Here is a 26,891-nt window from a genome sequence, read left to right on the forward strand (position 1 = left end):
GTCTGGGGGTGGAGCGGGGCTGGAAGCATGGTGCTCCCTCCCCTTCCCCACATAGGGGCTGGCCCAGGCCTGGAGGCAGAGTAGGTCTGGGGGCTGAACGGGGTTGGGGGAGGAGTGAGACTGGAGGTAGAGCAGGGCTGGAAGGATGGCACTCCCTCCCCGCCCCCATGGGGGTTGGCCTGGGCTCCACTGTGTGCCCCCCCCCCAAGAACTTTCTCTACGGGGGGGGGGGGCATGCCCCACAGTTCGGGGACCATTGTTCTACAGCAAGAGAGCGCCAGGGAGATTGTTTTCCTCTTCCAGTGGTAGAAGCACAGTGCTTTGCAGGCTTCCCCATGCAGTACCTGCAGGCTACTTCTGGAATTATCTTTTTCTTGTTACAAGAACTGGATGTCTTAAAACTCAGCCAGGTGCATATATTTCAGATGGAATGGTTGCTTCTTGGAATTGGGCTGCCTGATTCACTCTAAACCTAATAGTTTGTAGGAAAGAATAAGGAAGGGGAAGGCCATTTATACAAAGGCACAAAAGCCACAAGGTTATGTTTTGTAACCCTTTTACCATTTTTGTTGCTCTCCTCTGGACTTGCTGCAATTTGTCCACACCTTTCCTAAAGTGTGGCATGCAGAATTAGACACAATACTCCAGCTGAGGCCTCACCAGTGCCGAGAAGAGCAGGACAGCTACCTTCTGTGTCTTACATATGCCACTCCTGTTAGTATACCTCAGAATGATATTAGCCTTTTTTGCAACTGCATCACGCTGTTGATGATGTACTTCATTGTGATGATTGGAAGAGGATAAATGGGATGCTAAGCTCTCTTGTTGCCAAAATTATATATATAAATTTAACTAATAGAATTTCAAGAAACAGATGGCTAATTATGTAGGGAGGTGAAGTTTTGCTAGTCATATGTTCTGGCTCTAAATAAAAATGCAGCATAACTTCATCTGATCATTTCAGACAAGATTACGCAATTTGTTTTCTACTTCTATTCCGAGCACTCCAGCTAGTTCATGCACTGTTGGGGTAGTCAATATTAACTCTTCAAAAAAAATCAAAATTATATTACTTTGAGGTAATATCTTTATTAATATTCCAGTTCTTTGCCCATTGATTCTACTTGGTGCACAGTGGCTTTGGTTTTATAGCCAAGAAATTTCGATTGTTTAAAGAATGAAATGGTAATTATCATTTCAGCCTGTTACTCAGAATAGCAGGACCCAAAGTAATTTTAGATGCTATGTGTTGCATAAGATATGGTTAAAGTAATTCTCAACAAGGTTGTCTTTTTTTTCTGATCTCCAACTTCTTTAGAAATCTGAAGGCTTTGTGATATTATGCTGAACAACTTGGTTTTGTCTAGTGTCTTTCAGATAAACTCTATCTCAGAGCAGTTTACGGAATAAAATACAGGATAAATAATATATTGCAAGAAAAGGTTGTGAGTAAAGCATTCTGAATGTGGTAAATTAAAGCATTCCGTTATAAGACTAATAACAGAGGAGAGAAAAAATTGTTTTAAATCAAGGTTTGAAAAACCATGGAGAAATACGATAAGACTGATCGAGTTGTGAGCTGCAGAGAAGGAAGTTCTCATACCAGTAGTGTGAGATGAGAAAGTGATAGTCAGGTACCACCTGATGAGGCGGTTTGAACAGATAGAAGATTTTGTGAAGTAGGCTGGAAAAAACGCAGACCATTTTAAAAAGGAGGGCAGTTTTTGAATTGGATGTGGGAATAGAGAAAATAGTGCAGTTGTTTTAAAGATGTAAGTGATATGGTTGAACGTTCATGGTGTGATAGTGTCTTGCAGCATCTCTCAGAACTTTGAAAAGAGATTTAGGGGTTATCTCATTAAGAAAATAAACCTGGGTGATTTTACATCTTTCGGTTAGTTCAGAGGCCCAAATGTATAAACTGAGTGCTTTGGGGCATTTGATGAATAATTATCATTAGTAGTTATGACCAAGGCTACAATTTTGTTGCGGAAGTCATGGAATCAGGGACGTCCAGAGACCTCCATGACTTCAGCTCTGGAGTGGCGGGGCTGGAGCTGTCAGCTGGAGACCCACGGACCCCAGCTCCCACAGGTGGTGGGAGGGGGAATGCTCTGACCGCAGCTCCCGGTCACCGCAGGCGGCAGGGGGACTCGGTGGCTCTGAGCCAAGGGCCCCTGCAGCTGCCCTGAGCCATGGGACCCCGCAGCTGCCCTGCTGCTGCGGGTGGTGGGGAACCCCAAAGCCTCAGCAGCGATGGTGCTGGAGCCTTCTCCCTCCCCATTTTGTCTTGCATCTTTTTAGTAAAAGTCACAGAGAGGTCACGTGTTTCCATGAATTTTTCTTTATTTTCCATGACCTGTCCATGACTTGTACTAAAAATACCCGTGACAAAATCTTAGCCTTAGTTATGTCTGTGTCCTGAGGCCCCAGTCAGGATTAGGCCCCTCATTGTGCTATACAAGCACTTACAAAGACCTGGTCTCTGCTTCAAAGAGCTCACAATCTAAGAAAAAGGGTGAAGGGGTGGGAGAGAAGGCTATAATAAAAATTTACTGCATGTGGTGTATTGAGGCGTGTGTATATTTATCTATGCAATTTTTTTAAAGGAAGTAAGTTCAGCTACACCTGTTTGCCCATAAGTCTATACTTCCTGAAGAATTTGATGTTCAGAAACCAATGAATAGATGCACTAAGCCATATATGGTCATCTTTATCTGGATTAAATGCTATCATGTCTGGCAGACAAGTCAAACTGAAAATACTTCCCACACAGAATTGCATACATACATATAGAGTTGAGTTAAGGGAAGAATTTGAGACCATAACTTCTGCCTTTTTAGTGTTCAGAGGTCAGCAGAAAATTTCCCTATGACGGTTTCCTTTTTATATTGAAAATTATCCTGCCAAATAACAGAAGTTGATTTAATTGTTTCCATTCTGTTTACAGGGTTTTACGTCTTAGATGGAGATACAAAATATAAATAGACATTTCTGCATTAATATAATTTGTTGCAAAGTTATATAAAGCCTAAAGACAAGATGCATTAAGATATAATCTTCAAAAACTACTTCTAGGTGGAACCAAATTACGGTACATTTGTAATCCAATTATTTTTGTGCTTCTATGTATAAAAATAATTCTTCCTGTATGCTCCAACATCATAATAATAGGGTTGAAAAGTCTTGATAGACAAATCAGCTCTGTATTGGCACTTTGTTCTTGTTTAAAGTAACTATCCAGGCAGGGTCAGGAGTATTATTTGCAATAACCCTTTAAGTCTTGCTTTATGGTGCCGGCTTATAACTGGCCATCACGATAATGTAAAGTGCAGCATGGCTCTCCTTTGGGATGACTTTTATTCCTCTTTTGGAGGAGGGGAATATACTTGCACATTTCTTCTCATTGATTTCCTCAACTTCTCTCCAGCAAGCTGTCCGATTTGAATGTTTGTCCCAGTTTTTTGTCATATGTGGAGATAGTGGGTTGGTTGTTCAAAGCTGGCAGCAAGCAGTAGATTCCTTGCCAGTAAGGAAAATTTAATTGAGATGTCTAAAGTTATTGGGGAGAAGTGGGCGTGGCTTGTGTAATCCATTGCATTTATGGGACTTCCATCACTGAAATGTCTAGGCACTGAAGAACATAGTATCAAGTTGAATCCCTAATGGATCCTCCTCCTTTTATGACTGTGATTAGTTGCTTAAATTGATTTTTTTTTTTAAATTTCAATCTTTTTTTCCTTATACCACACCATGAATTTTTTTTACTTTGTTTTTATTGCATCTGTTAATCTGATGTAACTAATGCCTAGGAAGTACGCAGCGTATTCCTTAGAGAGACGTCAGTATCACAGTAGGATGAGTAATAGAAAACACCATCCCAGTGATAACAGCTGTATGTTGAGTTTTAGTGTTGTATTAAAATGAATGGAAAACAGTGAGCTTAGAAAGGTAATCATCACGTGATGCCTGACAAGACATGAAATAGCACAGTAATAATTTCTGCTTATTCATTATAATAGGTTTGCCTTCGCTGCTTTAGGAAAGATATAAAGTGTTGCTTGACAACGAAGTTAATTTTAAAAAAAGCATAAAGCTTCACAAACATTCAAAATGTGTCATTGCGGGGAATTATTTCTTGATGCTTTAGAATAGAATTGTAAGCTTTAACCTTCATAATCAACACTAGTTTAGTAGTGTTGTGTTTGAAGCCTACCCTGGGTTGAAATCAGAAATTGTCCTAAGTGGGCATAAGTGGCATGAAATTCATTTTAACCTATAAACATTCTATACAATTGTTGCTGACAAAGTACAGAATAGAGTCAAGGAAATGGTGCAAAATGTTTGCAGTAAAAACAACTGTTGGTTTGGGCTTTTCTCAGTTTCTGGTGAGGTTACAGTATATAATTATCATGGCAACAGACCTGAATGTTCCTTATATGAATAGAAGTGCTTAGATATAGACCATCAAAGACATGTTTTTATTGTACATTGTTGATGGAGCCAGGTTGTGGTCTCATTGGACATTTTATTTTTTCTGTGAAGGGTTTGGTAACAATGAGGCAGAGCAGTATTTCAGACAGGGTTGTCATTATCCCTCAACCATCAGGGCTTGATCCAAGGATTTGCCATACCACTGATGAGCCTTTTCCTAGATCCTGTAGCTGTTCTGACTGGGTGAGAGAAGAAATCATCTTCTCCATGAGCAGCTCCTCAAATGTGAGCCCTGGAGGTGTCTGTCAAGCTGTCTGGAGTGCCATGAGTGCCAACCTCAAGGTAGACCATCAAGGAATAGGGCATGAACCCCAAACTGCTGGTATGTTCTATAATTAGATTGCACCAACCAAGCAACAAGCGTGAACTCCTCTTACAATGATTTAGCCTTAACATGGAGTCACAGATAGGCCGGAGTGTGTAAGGGGGCTATCTTGCGACCCAGGCAAGCCTGCCTTAGTGATAGATGGTCCCTTCCACCAAAAATCACAACAATATTCAGATTACTCTCAATCCCACAGACTAGTCACTTGCCCCTTGCACCCCATATCTGTCACCATAGACAATGCTTGTACCCAATCCTGTAATAATCGAAAAATGTATTAACTAAGTAAAGAAATAAGAGACTTATTTACAAGGTTAATTAGATAACCACACACACACACAAATGTCGTCTTAGGTTCCAAAGGTAATAGTAGCTGCTATAATATGCAAGGTTTATATGCTCTTCAGGGCTAATCCAAGCCACGCAGCTTGGGGATCCCTTGCTTATGACTAGAAATATTGCCTTCTTAGAATTCCAAGCAGCCCAGTGATGATGATTTCTCCTTAACAGGGATTTTTATTCCCTTCCTCCAGCTGTGATGGGATGAAGGCTTGTGCACTACCCTTTTCATAGATTACTCCTGGGGGAATTCTGCACCAAAAAATTCTGCATATTTTATTTGTCAAAATAACATAATATAATTATGCCAGTTTCAATTATTTTGGTAATTTATTTCAAAAACCTGTCAGCAAGTATGTCTGTAACAATACAGACAACAACAAAAATTCAGGTAATGTTTTTTGACAAATAGATTGCTTACTAGGCATATTAATGCAGAACTTTGAGTAATAATTCATTTCAACTACAAGACAGAAGCATATTTCCTGCACTGCTCAGAAGCAGTGGAAAGGCTTGGGGGAGTCGGGGTAATGGAGGAGCTGAGGGAGAAGGAAGTAAGTGCTGGGAAGGAGCCTGGGAGTGAACCTGGAGGGTTTTTGGATGTGGGTGGGAGAAGTATGGAACAGGTTTTTTTTTGGGGGAGGGATTGTTAGGGAGTTGGGGGGCCTCCCCCGTTCAGACCCTGGCTAACCCCTAGCCTCTCACATTCAGTCAGGCACATCTACCTCTGTCCCCTTGTGTCCCTGTGTCCTCCTCCCCAATCCCCATATGTCCTTGCACCCCCACTCAGCCACCCATCCTCCCCCATCCTCATGCGTCCCTGCACCCCATCCACATGTACCCACTCCCTTGCTCCCATGTGGCCCTGCACCCCCACTCAGCCCCCTCCCCAGTCTGTCCCCCCCACTATCCCTTTTGAACCTAGTCTGTGTGATTTCCCCCCCTCCCCCTCCAAGCAGCCCCATGTGCCCTGCTTTTGTCTGTGTCCCCCATATCCCATCTGTCCTTACCTGGCCCTTCAGGAAAGTCACTGTGAGGAACACAGCCACTTCTCCTCCCTATCATCTTTTGACTGTTACTCCCACTGAGTCGGCTGCCCTCTTTTCTGGCACCCCAGCAGCTCCTGGTGGGCAAAAGGGCTAACTGCAGTGCCACTCTGGCAGAATGTATTTTCTGCAGAGAAAAGAAAAAATCTGCAGGGGACATGAGTTCTGTGTGTGCGTAGTGGCATAGAATTCCTCCAGGAGTAATGGATGTGGGGGTAGCAATTAACAAAGTTTTTTGTTCACTGATGTTCCTCAATGGTTTGGTGTCTATAGACCTGATTTTGTTGGAGAGGAGATGACTTGTTGCTAGTGTTTCACAGTTGGTAATGCTTCTCCCCAGCTGTGGGGTTTTACAATCGTAGCAAACATTTTTATAGTTACAGGGCAAGCACTTAAATATTACCTTGTATCATAGAATACAGATATCAGCAAGATTAATACATGCAGCATCCAGAGGCGTTTCATAGAGACTCAACACATGCTTACAACTCAAATCTCTATTTTAACAATACTAACGCACAGGCGAGCCAGACTTGTCTCTAGCTATGCACTTGTCAGCATTCAGGGAGGCCCAGTGGCCTTGGTATGAGCTGGCACCTGGTCTACTAGCGTCCGTCTCTATTACCCCTTCCCTAGTATGTCAGTTTCACCGTAATTCTTCTGTCTCTTTGCTATATACATCTAATAAGAACCAGCTTAGCTTCTAGGGAAAAATCTAACCTTGCAACACTGTGCCATGATTAATTTTGAAAGCCAAAATTGATTACTGAGCAGCCTGATCCCAATCAAAAGTTGTTTCCCATAGCCTGGCCAGAGGAAAATAAGACCATTTTAGCTTAATATTCCTGAGCCAGGAAATAGAGTGGTTTCTGCCATGGCTAGTGGGGCTTTGGGCTGGGACTGTGGTTTTCCAGAAACTGAAAACCATAGACACACATTGTATTTTCCTGTCTTACTCTTCTCTTCTGTTTCTGGATTAGGCTCCCCATAGTTGTCAGGGGGAGCTTCCCACTCACCCTTGATGAGTCCAATTTTTTGAAGCCCTGCCAGAATTCTATTCCAAAGAATAATTTGAGCATGTAAAGTGCTCTCAGTGCTGTTTTGTGTGTGTAATTTCTTTCTTTTTAAATCCTAGTACAATAAGCATATGATCAGTTAGTCACTTAAGTAGCTTTGCTTATCTTTGTGGCAATATACATATTTATTCCTTTCTCCCTGTTGCCCTTAATTTAATGATGCTTCTAGGATAGAAAGAGAGCAATCATTTTTTTTTCTCTGTCAAATGAAAGTAGGGCTGAGTTGGGGTGGGGGGAACCCACCCCAAAAATACCCTTCTCATTCAGTTTTCTAATTTGAATTGTGGTACCACACATGCAGTGCTTTTGACATATTTGTATTGTACGTGTTTTTATGTCTATTTTCATATTCATTATGGGTGTTTTGAAAAATTTGATCATTTAGAAAGCTGGGAAGTCGAAGGCATTAGCATTCAGAGGTGGATGTGATACAAAGGAGGATCTATTCAGTTGCATGTTGTAGACATTGACACTAATTAATTTTCTGTACCTTTTCAAGAGCTAGATGGTACCATCCATGATACTGTGAAACAAGTTTGCTGAAAGGTATAATTATCAGAATGTTTGGTTAAACGTTACTCTGTTGAAGGACACAATGCATATGGGTAAACTATATGTAACAACAATTGTTCAAGTGGAAAATCAGTTGGTGGTTTGTTGCTGAGCAACTTCTAAAGGCATTGCTATTACTGTTAGTTGTAGTAGAACATTTCAGGATCTAACATTTGAGACTTGGTTAAACAGTTTTAAGAAATAGTCTAAATCATAATAGCTGTGGTAAATGTAGAAAAATACTGATGCTGAAACTAGTTCTTTAATGTGAAAACTCTTTCTTTCACTTCAGCACAATTATTTAAAGTAAACTGTTAAAACCTTGATGTACCCATATTTTTTCCAAGATTTTTGGTAAACACATTTCTTTCTCTCTCTCCCTCCTCCACCCCTCCTACAGTTAAGATCCATCTCTGGTACTCCACTAAATGCCTGTCAATAAGGTGTTTCGTTTTTGCTCTGAGGAAAAAGCATTTAGCACCATGGACTGTCCTTGATCCACATCGTTCTCATGTTCATGCTAATCTCTCCTGGGCTGCCTCAGATATTCTTGGAAATAGATGGTATTCCTCTGTACCTTTTTTCCCAAATAATGAGGCAAAAGCAAAAAGTAACGTTCGTAGCAAGTTAGTTTCCTCCTCTTAATACATACAGAATTAGTCCAGAACTTCTCTTATTTTTGTTAAGCAGCAAGACACTTGAAACAATTTTAAACATTTTTTTCTGTTTGTTTTCGATTGAATTTTCATTGTGAATATAATAAAGCTGCACTGTTTCCTAGGGGAAGCATTAGTATCAAGTAAGTATGAGAATTCTCCTTGTCAGCATGACTAACTTAGGGATAATGTATTGCTTTGTGCCTTTCACTGTTACTTAGTAGGAACTCATTCAGAAGCAGTCGAACCCTTGAACCTTTCCTGCTATAACCTGGTGCTGTGCATTGGGTATTTGTGTTTTCAGTGGTTTGGGTGTTGACCAACCTAATTTTCACATCAGTCACAAGAAGTTACAAATGTCAGATGTAGGATGGAGCAGCATCTTTGTAAGAACAATCCTATCACTAAAAGTTCACTATATAGAGAGGACATTGACTTTATCATCTTCCATGAATCATTTTTCCTTCCTGTAGGACGGTTTACTAATTTTGGACATATATACAAGTTGTAGAAATAAGTGCAGATGTTCTAGTGGTTATTAATGTGAGTAGACACTTTCATTGACCTGAATGTACCTCGTAAAGATGCCTAATTGCCTCTTCACTACACAAGGAAAGACAATGTGATTGGGCACCTTCATCTGTATTCCTGTGTACATCTTCTCCCAAATAATGAAGTAAAAGCAAAAAGTGCTTTTAACAACAAAATAGTTTCCTCTTCTAAGTACCTATAGAATTAGTCCAGAGCTTCTCTTATTCTTGTTAAGCAGCAAGGCTTAAAAAGGAGACCCTATCATATTAACTATGAATGATTTATGTATCATTGTGGGCCAGGAATTGTAAGCACTGCATAGGAGAGGTTTATCACAGTTCATTCAGCAAGTGAAAGCAGTAGGGGATGGTTAAGGCAAATCACTCAAGTTATAACACGTCCAGAAAGGTACCCGCTCCTGGTTGGCTCACATATTCTGGTTCAAACTGGATTCTCCAGAGATCAACAGACTTTTAGATAAATTGACGGAGCTTAAACTGACTTTGACTTTGATCTGAGATAAATATGAATTTTGTAACCCTGGGGAAAACCCAGTTGTGGGTTTTGAAGGAGTAAAACCTACCAGAGCTGTAGGTTGGAGTGTGCGTTGGGGCGGGGGGGACCCCTGGTAAGCTTTTTAGCATGCATGTAGATTATTTTATTGATGTAGACACAGCAGTGAATGAGGACAAACAGGGATGGATTTTAAGCATCATATAACTCATAACTTGAGGTAGACTCTCCTCAGCCTACCCCTAGGAGTCCGCTTCCTCTTCTGAATCTCCCCCCCCTTTCCCCATGAGGGGGACAGAGGGTACTAAAGGGGGGACCGCTGCCCATGAAGGTTACAAGGTCTGTGTCTATTCCATGAGCACAAGGCCCTTTGGTAAAATTCCAGGTCTTTTACTTTGGGGAGCCAGTCCTTTTAACTGCACTGGAAATCATCTGCAAGTGGTGACAAACTAACATCCTTAGTGACTAGTGTTATTAAATTCTGTTCCTGTTTAACTGTACCTCCAGGATGCTGCAAGGAAGGTGAAAAACTCCGCAGGCCTCTGCCAGTCTGACTCCTATGGGAAAGAAAACATTCCTCCCTGACCCTAAAACAGCTTATTAGTCAGACCCTGCAGCATCTGCAAAACACAGCTCTGAGGCTACCAGTGCATGGTGGGGAGGATGTAGCTGTTGGAATGGAGTAAGGAGAGACTCAGTATGGCCTGGGATAGGGTTTAAATCCGTGAAAGGGGGGGCTGAGGGATGAATCAATTCCCTTCCTCCCCAAGCTAGCGAATGATTGGGTAGAAACTCTGAAGGGGAGACCCCCCCCCCCCCGGACCTTGTCAATGTATTCTCCTTCCCTGTTCAGCTGGGGCTGTCTCAGTCATCATCAGTGATCAAAAAGCATCATCAGTACCACCTGTTGCATCAGGTGGCTGGCATTGTTTTAATGTGTTATCTTTGTAATGCCTTTGCCTTAGGAATCAATGTGCTTGCTTAGAAGGAGCTGTGTGGTAACTTATTAACTGTGGGCAATATGCTTGTCATAGTGCTCAGAGAGAAAGGAAAGCACAGATGCTAGCCTTTTAGGCAGCCTGGCTTGCTGGGGACATCAGTGTCGGGGAAGGAGCTGCACAGCTTTAAAATCCGTGGTCAGGAGGTTGGGAGTTATGTTTCTCTCTACCCAAGAGAGGTGATAGCTAGGAGTAGGAAACTTCTAAGTGGGTACACTGGAGGGAGAAATAGCAGTGCAGTTACACTGAAATTGACAAAGTGCTTCAACTGATCTTGTATAACCTGGCTGGTTTCAGAGTAGCAGCTGTGTTAGTCTGTATTCACAAAAAGAAAAGGAGGACTTGTGGCACCTTAGAGACTAACCAATTTATTTGAGCATAAGCTTTCGTGAGCTACATGCATCCGATGAAGTGAGCTGTCGCTCACGAAAGCTTATGCTCAAATAAATTGGTTAGTTTCTAAGGTGCCACAAGTACTCCTTTTCTTATAACCTGGCTGTACACTCTTGAAGTTCATGAAAGTGCACATAAGACAGTAAAGTTTTCACTTGTGATTATCTTGTGCAGAGTGCAAATCAGCACTCTGCGTGGGACTGCCATGCAACTTCAGTTATTTCATTTAAATGTTTGTTTTCAGCAGGAATGAGCTACTGTCTTAAGCATTTCAACAAAGACATTATTGGATTCTCAGTAAATTGATAAGCATGGTGATGGTTGATGTTCTTGGACTGCCTGCAGTCTTTAAAAGACTGATTGTTAATTATTTCTGTATGATAGTATATTTAAATCAAGTTATAAATTGAGAGTAAGCTAAACAATTTAAATGAATTTTGGCTTTACTTGTTTTCACGGCAGTCTTGTCTACGAAAAAAATAGAAATGTGTTTAACTGGTGCTGAACAGCCTAGATGTTAACTGTTGCTATAGGTAGGAAAGATTTATTGCTAATTTTCTAGGATCTCTCCTACTTTGAAAATATATTTTTACTGACTGTGAACAGACTGCAGTTAGAGAAATGCACTATATATGGTTAGGATTCAATGAAAATTTGCTAAAAATGAAAGTATGGTCAGAAGCTGTGTTGCTATTGTTTTACAAATAAATGATTAACAAATTATCTCTGTGTGGCTTGACAAATGTTTAACCATAGACAACCAATGTTAGCAATTGTTAGCATTATTAGTAAGGAATTTGAACCTTAATATGAAAACCTCAGTTAACCTGATAAATCTTAATTTGTAGGAAAAGGAACAGTGTTTCACCATGAGGTGAGACAATGGTTAGATGCATCATTTCATGGGTTTAGGATTAAAAGACACTAAGAAGCTTTCGGACTGCATACTGCATCAAATTTACACTGCTGCGTCAGTGAGCACTAAAAGCCAAAAAGTCTTAGTAGATTTAGCAGATTTAAGCTTGGATGCATTTCACTGATTACTTCCTGCTAATGAAATTTTAATTTAATCATTTAAACCTTTAATATGTTTTTCTCATTTGTTAAAAAGTTTGTATCTCTCAAGAAAGCGATAGAGAAGCATGAACACGTAGTGTACGCTTACGAAAATTATTCATAGAAATACAGATAATTTGCTAAGGACTGTGTTTATTCGTACACACTATTGAAGTCAGTGGGAGTTCTGTTAGAGTAAGGGCTCCAGGATTTAGACTTATATTCACATAATAAATTCCAATCAGTCTGTCACTCCTCAATTTAATCCCCATGGAATTACCAGAGTTTTAATATTAAGATATTATGGAGACAAGTAAATCAGCTTGCTGATTTAGTCGACCTTGTTTGTCAGATATGTAACTGTACTTTCAAGTTGTTTGTGAGCCTGAATAGTATAGAGAACAATGATTTTTGTTTCCGAGATTAGTAAAATAGATGGGTGCTGTCCATAGTCTTCCTCTCAGCCACACCCACTGATTCTGGCAGTGGAGCTTCCATTTGTCTTCCTGCTTTAGGAGACAAAATCAAACGTCTTGGCTATTAACACAGGTTTAATTATTTTTTTTTTATTCTATTCGAGTTCTTGTGCCACACCCATCCCTGTGATACTTGAGTTCCTCCCACTGAAGAGCCTGCTAGTTTTCTCTGCCTCCAGAGCTGCAATGGAGGTGCACTCACTTCTACAGAGCGTGACACCTAAACTCAGTGTTTGTGGGGGCTGTTATGCCTCCATTAGGTAAATTCACATTTCAATAGGATAATAAAACACTTTTTTTTTTTCTTTCACATTGATACAAAATTGCAGCAGATTCTTTCTCATTAAGGACTTGTAATGTGCTGCTGCAACTTTCCAGGGGCGCACGGCATTGTGTCCAAAGGGTACGATTAGCTCAGGAGCAGAAAGCGTCTTTTTTGGTTCTCCATACTCTTCGAGTGCATTGATGGGGAGTTGTGTTTGTCTGGCTCCCAAAGGAAGGCTCAGCTTCAGGAGATGGATTCCCTGCTACAAAGGTGCTGAATCAGGTCCATCTCCTCCTCAGTCAGCCACAAACTCTAGAACAGTAAACTGATAACAAGAGTAAGTGCCCACCCAATTTCCACCTTAATATGAAGCAGGACCCAGTACATTGTGCCATTTCTGACCAAGACCAATTCAGCCCAGACTGAGATACCTGAATTATTCAGGATGGCTATAGGGTTCACCCCAGCTGCTGCAACTAAGCATGACCCTGACTGTGGCCGCCTCCTCCCTCTTCTTGGGAGCAGAGGGACTTGGTTGTTGGATGCCCCTTCAGACCCCCGAACCAGTGGAGACACTTCAGAGTTATGCTGGTCCACACTGAAGAAGGCTCTGCCGAAGTATGAGGTATTAGCATAAGTAATTCAAATGAACCCAGTTTTGTCAAAATAAGAGTTTGGTGCCTTTTGTGATTCAGTATCCTTGATTTTTTTTTCTTTTAAAACAATTTAGTCATATTTTTTCCTAGTAGTTCACAAGATTTGGTAACCTGCAGTGTGACCTCCCAGTCTTTGGCTCAACTTCAGACAGGGGTGCTACTGTACATCTTTACCATTTTTTCGGATAAGCCTGCAAAATGATATATAACTCAACCAACGGATTCAGGATGGAGCCAAACTTTTTTCTTCTAGGCAATCTTCATTTACATTTCTGCCAGATGTTTGAGAATTGGCCGGAAAAGCCATAAGGCTAAAATTTGCTGCAGAAAAATTTATGCAGCTCAAGTTTTACCATCCTAACTTCTTATACATGAAGTAAGTGTAGTTATCTGATTCCTGCTCAGAAAAATTGAAAGCAAATGGGAAAATAGCCAACTATGATATACTTCACACTTGATCAGTGATACGGATATAAAATAAAATCAAATGATCAGTAAAATGTATGAACCAGGTTTAATGCAAAACATTTCACAATTTAATCACCAAATTTTATCTTTAAATTATTTCAAAAACATATAATTAGCTGTAGAGACATAAGGAAATTCTAATAATTTAAATGAAAATTCAACATATAGTACAGGCACTAGTTATTTGGAAAGTACTACAGTCAAATAGGTTTCTTGTGGACTTTCCTTTTTTCAAGGAATAATTGTCAGATTGGAATGGTACTAAAATGGGAAAAAGCCATACTCTTCAGAGAGAATGCTCCCAGTAATTACAGTCATGCACAGAAATAATAGAGGACTGCTGCAAGGTAACAGTTTAAAGATACATTTTCTTACTCACCTGCAGATTATTACCTCTTGACCAAAATATTGGTTATAAACATTTGATGATTTATTCTCTAACCTATATTCAGTCAAAGGAGGACAGATGAATCTTGTTGGGGATGGCCAATATTATAGGACCTTTTTCTAGTAAATGTCCCATTGTCTCATTATTCGAGGAAATGCGTGCCTTCCAACATGGTGTTTTCATTGAATGTACCAGATCATGTTCTTTGACAGTCTGAAAAAGTCTGAATCCGTTTTCTAAATTGCATACTTTCCTTCATCAGCTCAAGTCTTCATGAATTACAGTCACTCCTGCTATTTTAAATATCTTTCCAAAAAAATATGTAAATATTGTCCGTTTGGCTTTTCATATCTCCATCTTTCCTGTGCCATAGTCTCAAGAATGTATTCAATGCAGAGGGCAGATCCTCTGCTGGCATAAATTGTCATAGCTCTGTTGAGCTAAGGATTTGAACCAGCTGAGCATCTGCCCTAAAGAGTGCGAGTAGTCTTTTGGATGGCATATTTACTGAATAGTGTCCAACTGCCTAAACTGAATCTTAAAACTAGTAGCATGCTGAACTGAGCGGTAAGAAGAAAAGGAGTACTAGTGGCACCTTCGAGACTAACAAATTTGTTTGAGCATAAGCTTTCATGAGCTACAGCTAACTCATGAAAGCTTATGCTCAAATAAATTTGTTAGTCTCGAAGGTGCCACTAGTACTCCTTTTCTTTTTGCGAATACAGACTAACACGGCTGCTATTCGAAACCTGAGCGTTAAGAATAACTCTGATGTACTCATTTTTTACAGGATTAGGTCAGTCTTCAGAATGATTGAGAGAAAATATAAACAAACAAAATCCCCAGTTGGAACACTAGAAGCTGCTGAAGGGACTAGATGGATGTTGCCTTAATATGCCAGTTTAAACCTTATCATTCAATATGTTTTAATAAAATGTTGTGCAGACAATCGTATCCTGCTCTCTGTTTATCTGCTTGCTGAATTTTCATTGACATCAAAGGGAAGGTGACAGGCATTGGTCAATAAACAAAATGTTCGAGACAATTTCTGGATAATACACAGTAAAATAAATGCTTACAGTTTTCAAGGGATGCTGCCAAAACAATTCATTATATTTCGGATATAACTCTAAGAATTCCTCAAATGTTAGCCTTTTTGGCAAATGATCTTTTAAGTGGCAAGGATTGTAAATAAATGGACATAAATATATACAACAAGAAGTCATTTTCTATATTAGAAACTGTATTTGTATATATTACTGGTGATTGTTCTGGTCTTTTAATTGTTTGGCTCTGGTCCTAATTTAAAAAAAAAGAAAACAAAACACAGGATAATAATGTATAGCATACAAAATTCCTGATATTCTATGAATGAGCATTGGAAACTTCGAGTAAAACTTTCTTCTGTCCTAATCCAGTGTCCATATCCATGCATCTGAGGTTAGTCTTGCTTGCAAATGTTTTGTGTAATTCAAAGCCTGGGGTAAAGTTTGGGAAGTTGATAAATATTTTTTTAAACTATCCCTAATGAATGGTTACAAACGTCATTTGAAAACTGATGTGCTGTGTCATTTGATTCTGTATAATTTTTTTTAACTGAATTTTTCTTTTCTCATAAACCTACACTAGATGAGATTGGATAAAATCTATATGTAGAGAATAACTTCCTTATATGCAACATAAAAATGTGTTGAAAACTTTAAAGTGAAGCATCTGAAGTTAATTCTGGTCCAAACTTTGTCGTTATGTAAACTAAATAGATAAAAATGAACCGCAGAACCTTACTGTGAGGTTAATTAGCAATAACCAGTTAACATGCATCCAGTGAAGTGAGCTGTAGCTCACGAAAGCTTATGCTCAAATAAATTTGTTAGTCTCTAAGGTGCCACAAGTCCTCCTTTTCTTTTTGCAGTTAACATATGATTCTTTTGTATGCCATGAAAACTGATTGGGAAGAGGAGGAGATTGACATGAAAATCAGAGAGAGAAAAGGCAGGGTGACAAGGAGAGGGTCCTTAAAGAGAATTGCTACTACTCAGTAACTCTAAAGGGAATTTTATCATTTGACAGTTAGTGTCTTTCAGCATCTCTGGGAGAACAGGACAAGGTTACCCGTCCTTGAGAGGGTGGTGGTATTAAAAGTATAGCCACTTGCTTTACTTTTGTGGTTCCATGTTAAAAATGTTCGAGACCAAATAACCAAGTGCAGACAATTGGTCTGATCACAAGACATTACAGGAAAAGGAGAGTTAATGCATTATCAGTCCTTCTGGGAGCAGTTTCTCACAGCATATTCAGTTCACCTTACACAGGGATGGGATGGTATTTACAGAGGCGGTTTTTACCAGGTAAAATCATGGGTTTTACCATCCCAGGAAAAACTAGTTAGTCCCAGTTCAAGGCATTTTCTGGTTTAAAAACTGTTTCATTAATGCACATCACATTAGACTTAGTTTTGGTTACATGAGGCAATAGATTTAGATATTGAGTTGTAAAAAGTAAAACTGCAGTAGCATAATTGTAATATAATATTGAACATCAGAATTACATTTTGGTTTGATATTTTCTCAAGGAAGTTATACATGTCGATTCATATTTCAGTTTTAAACATGTATACTGCAAAACTATTATCAAATTGCTACATATTTTTCAGTAATTTTCATTAGTACATTCTAATAATTTTATTTTCCCCAGTTTCCTGGTTTAAACTGGGTTTAAAACTGGTATTTACCAGTGCCCTGGTCCTATATTAGTTTTTCCAGGAAAATTGCCAACTCTTCCTTTCACAGAAGATGTGCTTCCAAAATATGACCCCCAAACTATCTCTTTTTGTTCTGGAAAAGTGGAAACGTACACAGTGCTAAGGAGGAGGACAAAATAATAGCAGAAGCATATAGGACCAAATCAGAAAAGCAAAGGCACAAAATGAGTTGCACCTAGCAAGGGACATAAAAGGCAATAAAAGTTTCTTTAAATACATCAGCAGCAAGACAAAGATGAAGGAAAGTGTAGGTCCTCTGTTAGTGGCCAAGGAGAGCTCATAACTGATGACATCAAGAAAGCTGAGGTGTTTAATGCCCTATTTTGCTTTAGTCTTCACTAAAAGGATAATAATGGCGACAAGATACTCAATACAATTAATATTAACAACAAGGGGAAAGGAATGCTAGACCAAATAGGGAAAGAGCACACCAAAGAATATTTAGATAAGTTAAATATATTCAAGTTGGTGGCGCCTGATGAAATTCATTCTAGGATACTTAAGGAACTAGCTGAAGCAATCTTGGAACTGTTAGCAATTATCTTTGAGAATTCCTGGTGGATGCATGTGGTCCCAGAAGACTGAAGAAGGGCAAACACAGTACATATCTTTAAAAAGGAGAACAAAGAGGACCTGGGGAATTATAGACCAATCAGCCTAACTTTGATACCTGGGATGATACTGGAACAAATTATTAAACAACCAGTTTGTGAGCACCTGGAGGATAACTGGATTATAAGGAATAGCTATCATGGATTTGTCAAGAGCAAATCATGCCAAGCAAATCTAATTTTCTTCTTTGAGAGGGTTACAGGCCTAGTGAATAGGTGGGAAGCAGTAAATGTGGCATACCTTGATTTTTAGTAAGGCTTTTGACACAGCCTCGTGATATTTTCATAAGCAAATGAGGGAATTATGGGCGAAATGAAATTACCATAAGGAGGGCGCACAGCTGGTTGAAAGACCATATTCAGAGTAGTTCTCAGTGGTTCTCTGTGAAACTGGCAGGATGTATCTAGTGGGGTCCTGCAGGGGTCAGTCCTCTGTCCAAGGACTAGTCAATATGTTCATTAATGACTTGAATAATGCAGTAGTGGAGACTGTGCATATGAACTTTGCAGATGATACCAAGCTGTGAGGGGTTGCAAGTACTGTGGAAGAGAGGATTAGAATTCAAAATGACCTTGACAAATTGGAGAATGTCTGTCTGAATTCAGCAAGATGAAATTTAATGAAGACAAGTGCAAAGCACTTCACTTATGAAAGAAAAATCAAATGCACAACTATGAAATGAGGGATAACTAGCTAGATGGTAGTACTGCGGAAAAGGATCTGGGGGGTTATAGTGGATGACAAACTGAATATGAGTCAACAATGTGATGTGGCTGCAAAAAAGGCTAATAATGTTCTGGGGTATACTCACAGGAGTGTTGTATGTAAGACAGGAGTGAGGCTGGTGCGGCTTCCGCTGGAGTACTGTATCCAGTTCTGCACACCAGACTTTAGGAAAGATGTGGACAAATTGGAGAGAGTCCGGAGGAGACACAAAAATGGAAGAAGTTTGAGGGAACCTATAGGGAAAGTTTAAAAAAAAAAAACAGAGCGTGTTCAGTCTTAAGAAAAGAAAACAGAGATGGAACCTGATAAGTCTTCAGATGTGTGAAGGGCTGTTATAAAGATAGTGATCAACTGTTCTTCATGTTCACTGAAGGTAGGACAAGAAGTAATGGGCTCAATCCGCAGCAAGGGAGATTTGTTAGATATTAGGAAAAACCTTCTATCTATAAGGGTAGTTAAGCTCCGGAATAGACTTCCAAGGGAGGTTGTGGAATCCTTATCATTGGAGGTTTTTAAGAACAGGTTGGCCAGGCATCTGTAAGGGATGGTCTAGGTTTACTTGGTTCTGCCTCAGCTCAAGTAGGTTGGACTTGATGACTTCTTTAGGTCCCTTCCAGCACAACATTTTGTCTGATTCTAATGATGCGTTTCCAAGTTAGAGAGCTTTCTATATGTCACTGAGTTGTAGCCCGCCAGCAGAGGTGGATTAGGATGTTTTGGGGCCTTAGGCCAGAGCAAGTGAGGGCCCCTCCTTACATCTTCCACCTGCAGTCCCCGCACCACCTCTGGTGCTCGTGGCAGGGGCAGTGGAAACTCCAGCACCGTGACCCCGCTTCCCGGTTGTCACCACTTGGTGAGGTTTACGAGGCAACAGACACTAACAGCTAACTTATCTATCTCATTATACTGGTGAGACCTCACGCTGGAGTTGCGATGTCAAAGATACAGTAGCACCTCTGAGTTACGGACACCTCGGGAATGGAGGTTGTTCATAACGCTGAACAAAGTGTAGGTCGGGCTCCAGATCCAGCAGCTGACACTTGACGCCAGGCTTCAGCAACAGCTGAGCTCCCTACTCAGTGCTGGCATGAGTTTGCAAGCTTGTCCGCCTCCCGGCACTGTGTGTGTGTGTGTGTGTGTGTGTGAAAACAGCGCGTCCCCCTCCCAGCTGGGGGAGGAGAGGTAAAAACAGTGCATCCCCCTCCTGGCGGCAAGGGAAGCGGTGAAAGCGCGGCAGACCCCAGTGCTGCTCCTGCTCTGCTGGCTCTGGCTGCCTTGGGCTGGCAGCCCCAGCCTCTTGCTGTCAGCGGCTTCCCTGCACATGGGGCTGGGGACAGGCTACCTAGATGCGCCTACGTTTAAGATGCAAGACAGGCACAGTAGTATTTGCTTTTTGTGTGTGTGTGTGTGTGTGTGTGTGTGTGTGAGCACGCGCTGCTGCCACATGATTGGTTACTTCCAGTTTCACATGGTGTCCAGTTGACGGGTCAGTCCGTAACACTGGTGTTTGTATCTTTTAGGGTCTACTGTATTACACCTACATACATATCAGTTTACAGAGCGCCAATCATTATGTGGTACCCTCCAGGTTTGCATTGCCCAATGATTCACCAGCAGCTGAAGTAGATCCAGACATTCGCTTTATTCAGCATAAGCTACTTAAGTTGGCTAATGTCCCCTAATCAATATTGCAATGTTAGGATCCAGTATCAGTAAATATACCATAAAGGAAATATAAACAGACCCCGATACCGAGCACAATTGTTTTGAATAACACATGCCACAATTAGAATGTGTTGTCACTGACCCCAAATCATGAATTGCGCTAAGTGGAATTTGTTTACATGATTAATGCGTTGCCAGTTCACGAAAGCCTCTGTTTTATACACTGAGGACGATATCATTTAGCTAAGTACTCATCACTAATAAGATCAGGCAATTTTCCTTTTTTGATATCCCCTAATGAACTTGTTATGGCAGTTATCTGCACAGCTCATGGGAGTTATGACTTAATTCCCTACACCATTGTCCCTTGTTTTCTTATTGTTTTCTATGCTCAATACATTAATTTTTACTTGTTTGGTTAAGCAACTTAGAAATGTCATGCATATTACATACTACATACTATTTCTCAGTAATCAGGTCCTCAGTGCAGGAAATACTGGCTTGGAAACTGATTCCACTGCCTGATATGTGAAATAGTTAATGTGCTTTATTATATCTGCCCTGTTGCAAATGAAAGGTTTCAGAGTAGCAGCCGTGTTAGTCGGTACCCGCAAAAAGAACAGGAGTACTTGTGGCACCTTAGAGGCTAACAAATGGATATCTCAGATCTAAATAGTCCTGAAATTGGACCAGTAATTCCATCTAAGCTTTGCAGTGATCTAGTTTGAAAGATACCAGACTGTGGAATGGTTTCTTGCCCAGGTATTGGGTCATGTTCGTGATCCGGATACAAAGCTATTTATATCAGTTAATAAAGTAGTATACAGTGATATTCGCTTGTACACAATAACCAAATTGGAACATGGATGAAAGGGATTTATGACAGAAATAGGCCGCAACAGATGTATGTTAAGAGAAGTCCCAGGTATGGATGTAGCAGTTAAACTGCTTGGTGGCCTCAGTTTTACCTTAGGCCATTGTCACTTCTTTGTAAGGCGATTACATACTTAATTGTCCATACTTGATAGATAAAAATGTAGTTGACCAATCAGTTATCTGCAGGTTTATCATTTCCTTTTTTCAATGCCCGGGGGTTTCATCACTGTGCACTGATATGTTCTGGTCTCTCTAGTCTGTGAGATGCACCCTTAAACACCTTAAGTTGATCAACATGATAAATTTCTCCACACTTTTCTTGTTTTCAGTAAACTGAATTTATGCCCCCCTTTTTTTCTCCCTCTGCTATTTTTTGTGATTGGAGAAGAATGTTGACATTCCTAGTGTCTGATTAAATCTTTCGCATTGAGGAAGAGAGAGAACCTTTAGGCTCCTTCTGATTAGGGATAAGGAGGCAGAATTTAACAGAGAATATTAATAGGGCAGGCTGTGATATGGGTGAAGACATTTGTCTTGAGGGGTGGTGCTGCTGTTTTGGCAGGACCAACGGCCATAACCTAGCGAGTGGAGTATCTTCAGCAGGTTGTAAGGTTGTAAATTTGAGAGCACTGCTATCGATATTAAAAGAAAATGTTTCCTCTTTTTATTTAATTTTAATTAGGCTTCGTTGAAAGAATCAATTGAATGCCATATATCAAAGAATCATAATAGGTCACCTAGGAAGTGGCTATTAAAATCAATGGATTAAAGCAATCTTTATAACACACAGTGCTATAAATCCATTTGATTTAGAAACAAATGTTTACTTTATGGAATAGAAACACTACATGATACGGTTTTAATATGATTTCTGCCAACCATACAAAAATGCTAACAAAAACAGTCTTTTTGTGCCAAGATAGAGACTTGGAATCTGAGAAAATACAGCATAAATCTTCAGGAACTGTGAGCTGTGTGCTCTTATTCAATTATTTGTGTAACCACATAAAGGCTACATACATTTATAGCACAATATAAATGTGAGAAGATGTGGTACATTTACTGGAATGTTATAAAATGTTGATTCACAGCACAAAGATGACATGGGAGGAGTTTAACTGAACTAATTTGATGAAGGAAAATCTAGCAGGAGTCTGTGTCTTAAATGATCGTATGATACATAGAACAGGACACTTTTTCTTGCTATTTGGGAGAGACGTTGTGCAGCTCTGTTGTACATTTACAAGTTAATAGCTGTGTAGTCACAGAACTAACATTACATCACTCAGTAAAAATAATAGAAAAGTCTGCAGTCCCTTTCCCCATTGCTCCACACACTACCCCCTCTCTCTCTAGTTTTCTCACATGATGTCCATTGCTGTTTTATCTCAGTCCCTAATGGATTAGCTTAATGATAGAAATACTGTCAATGAAGAAGGCTGGTAACATTTTCAAAAATGCTTATGTGAATTAGTATCCTGTGCTCATTATCAGGAGTGACTTTGGACCCTACGTGTTGCTAGGTTGCTAAATTCCTAAGTCACTTTTGAAGATGAGAATTAGGCTTCTATATCAGTTAGGCATTAGGATGCTGAGCAGAAGAATTCAGCTTACCATAAAGTACCAGCTGCCTGTGATGATTACAGTGCAGAATGTATCAATTTTTGATTATATACTTATATTTATTTGGTCTCTTTTATTCATCTATAATTTTAAAATTCTGGGAATATAACCATTGTTTGAAACAGTTTTATATTACCTTTGGAATGATACATTTATAATTTGAAGTGCTGCTAATAAGTAGTATGTGTGTCATTTGGTGAAGTCATGAAATACACATCCCTAAAAACTGCAAGGTACCGTATAAAGCAGTGGTGTCCAATAGAAATTCTATGCTAGCCACACTGCTAGCTACGCTTGTGGTTTTGAATTTTTCTTATTAGCCACATTATAAAAAAGCCACATGCATTAGCCACAATTCAATAGCCTATTAGCCACATGTGGCTAGTGGTGAACGTATTGGACACCGCTGGTATAAAGTATTACTAACATAAAGTATTGACAGTAGCTGAGTGTGTGTTCAGCTTTAAGAAAAGAAAAGCCTTGCATGTTAACACATTTCATCATCATCAGCATCATGATCATCATCATCATGTTCCTATTACGCCTCTGGCATTTAGGGTAGTGATGAAGCTCCTCCACTTCTGTCTATTTCTGGCAAGTCTTTCACTGGTTTCTCAGCTCTGCCCCAGGTTTTTCAGCTCGGCTTCCACAGCTCTTCGCCATGTTGTTTTCGGGCGGCCTTGTTTTTGCTTGCCTTCAGGTGTCCATCTTACTGCTACTCTGGTGATGGCATCAGTTTCCATCTCAAGCACATGACCGATTCCCAGTGCTGTAATAAAACCATCTCGGTGAGGGGAGTAGCTCCCGGCACTGGTGCACTGTCAGCACTTCCACTTTACAGTGCTGAAACTCGCTCAGGGAAGTGGCAGTGTAGACAAGGCCTAAAAAGCTGGCAAAGTATGGGAGGTCATGTTGTCGGGATGTCGTATCCGTTCTTTCATGCCAGCTAATATTGAAAAAGGCTAATGCCAAGGTATAAGGTGTGCCTTTTATCAAATCTAGTTGAGCATTCATGTCCACTGTTTCTTTCCAGTTATAACCTTAATCTTCTCTTCTCCCAGAACCGTGTTATGACCACTATTCTAAATGACACTGTCAGATCAGCTGGTGTTGATAAAAAGAACCCAGGGTTTTTTTTTCCAGGCTTGGAAATGGAATTCCCAAGTTTTAGGATTCTATATGGTATTGTGATGGGAAGAATGTGATTGAGCCTATACAGTGCAGGATATTAAAATTAAATCTAAATGTGAAAAATAATAAAAAGGTACTTATTGGAAGTTTACAGTGAGCTAGCAGACAACCTCTAGTGATGCACCATTTTTGTCATTAGTATACTGTAAAACATGGAAGTTCTGTGACAGACGCAGCTGTACAGGACATAATATGGGCTTCCTGCATCTGGAAATCCCTTGATTACACCAGAAATGCCTTGAGACAAATCGTAGGCATCTCATGAATTTTTTTTGGCAGTTATGAGATTCAGGTTTATGTACTATTAGTTTAAAAAGGGATTAAAAACATGCTCTTTTCTTACTGTACTTTAGTGAGGGAACACGAATTGCCAGCTTTTTAAATAATATAAAAACATTTTGAAACATCAAAGGAATTCAAACCCCAGAACAGGATATTTTTTAATTACCCTAAAGCAACCCTAATAACTTTTTGCTTCCTGCTAGACTATGTGGAAATAAACTGTATTGCTAAACATTTTTTCTCACTGACACAAACCCAGCCCAAATGCTGTAAGCTAACTGCCCTACGTCTCAAAAGGGCCAGTGTCATGACCTGATAGAATTTTCCATATATGAATTCAGCCCTTTCTTGTGCTTTTTCTTTTCCTTTGGGCTCTTCCTATTTTTCCATTTCATCATCAGCCTTTGGGTTGGATTTATAGCTTTAGAAAGCTGATTTTGATTGGATCTACTTTTTATATTAAGTATAGTTAAGTGAATATACTGAAGCATGGGCACCAATACTCCCTGTATTCTGTTCCTTGCTTTGTAAAATAGGCCCTGATCATGCAAACAGTTGCATGTACACGAGTAACTCTAAGCATGTTAATAGTCCAATTGACTTCACTGCAAATCCCCTTCAGTGTAGATGGGTTGTACATTGGGGCTTGCAAGTGTGTGACGTCAGCGCAAAAATCTATAATGTAGACAAGCCCTTAGTCCTTTTCTAAACACAAAAGTTGCAAAGGGTTAAGAAAACTTGTTTTTTAAAATTGATTTTTGAAAGTCCAGTGCAGACGTTCCTGTGTTAAAGAATTGATCTGTTTACATCTAATTTATATCAATTTAAGTGTGTCCACATAATGGTTTAAATCAGTTTAACTAAATTGACTTAAAAATCAGTTTTAGGATATGTCTTCACTGCAAAAACGGGTGGCTTTAACATTGAGAGAGCTGTCTCGATGTAAAATACTGGTGGAGTAAAGACACTAGTTCTGACCTCAACTAGCTTGCTTTTAACCTGTGCCTTGTGTCTCCCACCAGTATTTTACATTGAGGTACCTATCTCCGTGTAAAAAAACACTTTTTTTTTCTCCTTTAAACATAGTTTTAGTTAAATTGGTGCAAATTTTGTGTGTCGGTACACTCTTAGTCTGTGTGGCGCTAGACAAATCATTCCTTCTATGCTGCACTTTCCACATTTGTAAAACGGGTATAATGCTTAACAGAGGTTTGGTGAGGTTTAACTTAATGTTTAGTAAACTGTTTGAGATTGTGGGATGCAAACACTAAAAAATTGCAAAGAATATTACACCTCTACCCTGATATAATGCGGTCCGCGGGAGCCAAAAAATCTTACTGTGTTATATGTGAAACCGCGGTATATCGAACTTGCTTTGACCCCCCCGCTCCTTGTCCTCTGACAGCCCCCTCCCCTGATACCTCCTTCCCTAATCACCCCAGAACCCCACCCCCTACCCAGCCGCCCCTGCTCCCTGTCCCCTGACTGCTCCGACCCCTGTCCACACCCCTGCCCCCTGACAGGCACTCACCAGCGGCGGCGGGAAGCAGAGCAACATGGCCCCAGCTCACTCCACTCCACCAGCTCCCAGCTGCAGCGCTCCGCTTCCCACCACTGGTGAGTGCGGGGAGGTTGGGGAAAGGACAACCCCCGCACTCACCTGCGGCAGGAAGCGGAGCGCTGCGGCTGGGAGCTGGCAGAGTGGAGCAGGCTGGGGCCGCGCTGCTGCCCTTCCGCCACTGCTGGTGAGTGCGGGGGGTGAGGGTACCCCTTCCCCGAATGACACGGCTGGGGCGAGGGAAGCGGAGCGGGCTGCTGCCGGCCCCCTGCTAATCACCCGGGTCACTCTGGGCCTGTGGGGCCCCCAAAAGTGCCCCCCTACAGCTCCTGCCTCCCAGACCCTGGGGAAGGGGGGGAGGCTTGCTTTACTGTGTTGTATGCGAATGCACGTTATATTGGGTCATGTTATATCAGGGTGGAGGTGTATTATTGTTCTTCCTCATTCCAGCTGCTATTAAATCAATTCGGTTAGAATCAGTCACTCTCCTGTTAGTTAGTTCCAAGTTGAGAGCTATGCAGAGGGAAGTGCAACAGCCAGTTACAGGTTAGACTCAAGGATGCTTTTAATAACTGTCTGTACTATTTTTAAAAGGCAAGAAGCCTTAAGAGCAACAGGGGTGGAGGGCAGAAATACGTTTTCCATACTGTTAAAACAAGGTAATTGTCACTAACAGGCTTGAATTGAAAAGCATTTATTGTTTTAAAATACAGTAGTGTTGGTTAAATGCCATCCAGGTGGCAACCCCAAGAATAGATAATTTTATGCCATCATAGCTCTTTAAAAACATTTTCTTGATTCTTTTGGAATTCATGTGTTCTCTTTTTGAATATATCTATGCCTTTCTATATGTGGGTGATGGTTTACTTATATCAGTAAATAACAAAAAAAAAATCCCTGTTTTTAAGGTTGTATTATAGTACTCTGATCTGATGTGAGAAACGCAGACTCTTCTGATGTCTGCAGAAAGCTCATTTGAGAATGAGGATGGAAAATTCATTTTCCCACTAGAACTGTGAACCATAATTCATTAAGTCGAACCTTGCAGAGTAAAATAGGGACAAGTCCTTGTAGAAAATACTTTAATTATATGGTGAAATGTCTGTACCCCTCTGGTTGAAATCAGAACTGAATAACATCTGTTCTGTTTCTGAAAAATGAAGAAAGGAGAATAGAAACATTTAAACTTGGCTTGAAGCTGTTGTCCAAGTCCTGGCTTCATAGTTTTAACAGGCTGTGGCTTTTGGTATAAGTCAGACTTTCAGATGATGATTTCCTTAATTCAGGGAACAATGTGAACATATGGTGAGATTTAGCATAGCAAATATAAATTGGAATGCTTCCCAAATTGCATTTAATGGCACG

The 26,891-nt window shown here is 40.3% G+C and overlaps 1 protein-coding gene and 1 long non-coding RNA gene across 3 annotated transcripts in view; both read left to right on the top strand.

Annotated features, from left to right (window-relative positions):
• PRKCA (protein kinase C alpha) overlaps positions 1-26,891 on the top strand; it is a 315,613-nt gene that overhangs the window by 56,973 nt on the left and 231,749 nt on the right. The gene's annotated exons all lie outside the window — the stretch shown is intronic.
• On the top strand, positions 10,913-15,200 carry LOC122463008. The gene is made up of 2 exons (XR_006285938.1): positions 10,913-13,752; positions 15,023-15,200. It is a non-coding gene; the product is annotated as an uncharacterized LOC122463008 (long non-coding RNA).

The sequence above is a fragment of the Chelonia mydas genome, chromosome 14 (assembly GCF_015237465.2).
Source record: "Chelonia mydas isolate rCheMyd1 chromosome 14, rCheMyd1.pri.v2, whole genome shotgun sequence".
Classification (NCBI taxonomy): domain Eukaryota; kingdom Metazoa; phylum Chordata; order Testudines; family Cheloniidae; genus Chelonia; species Chelonia mydas.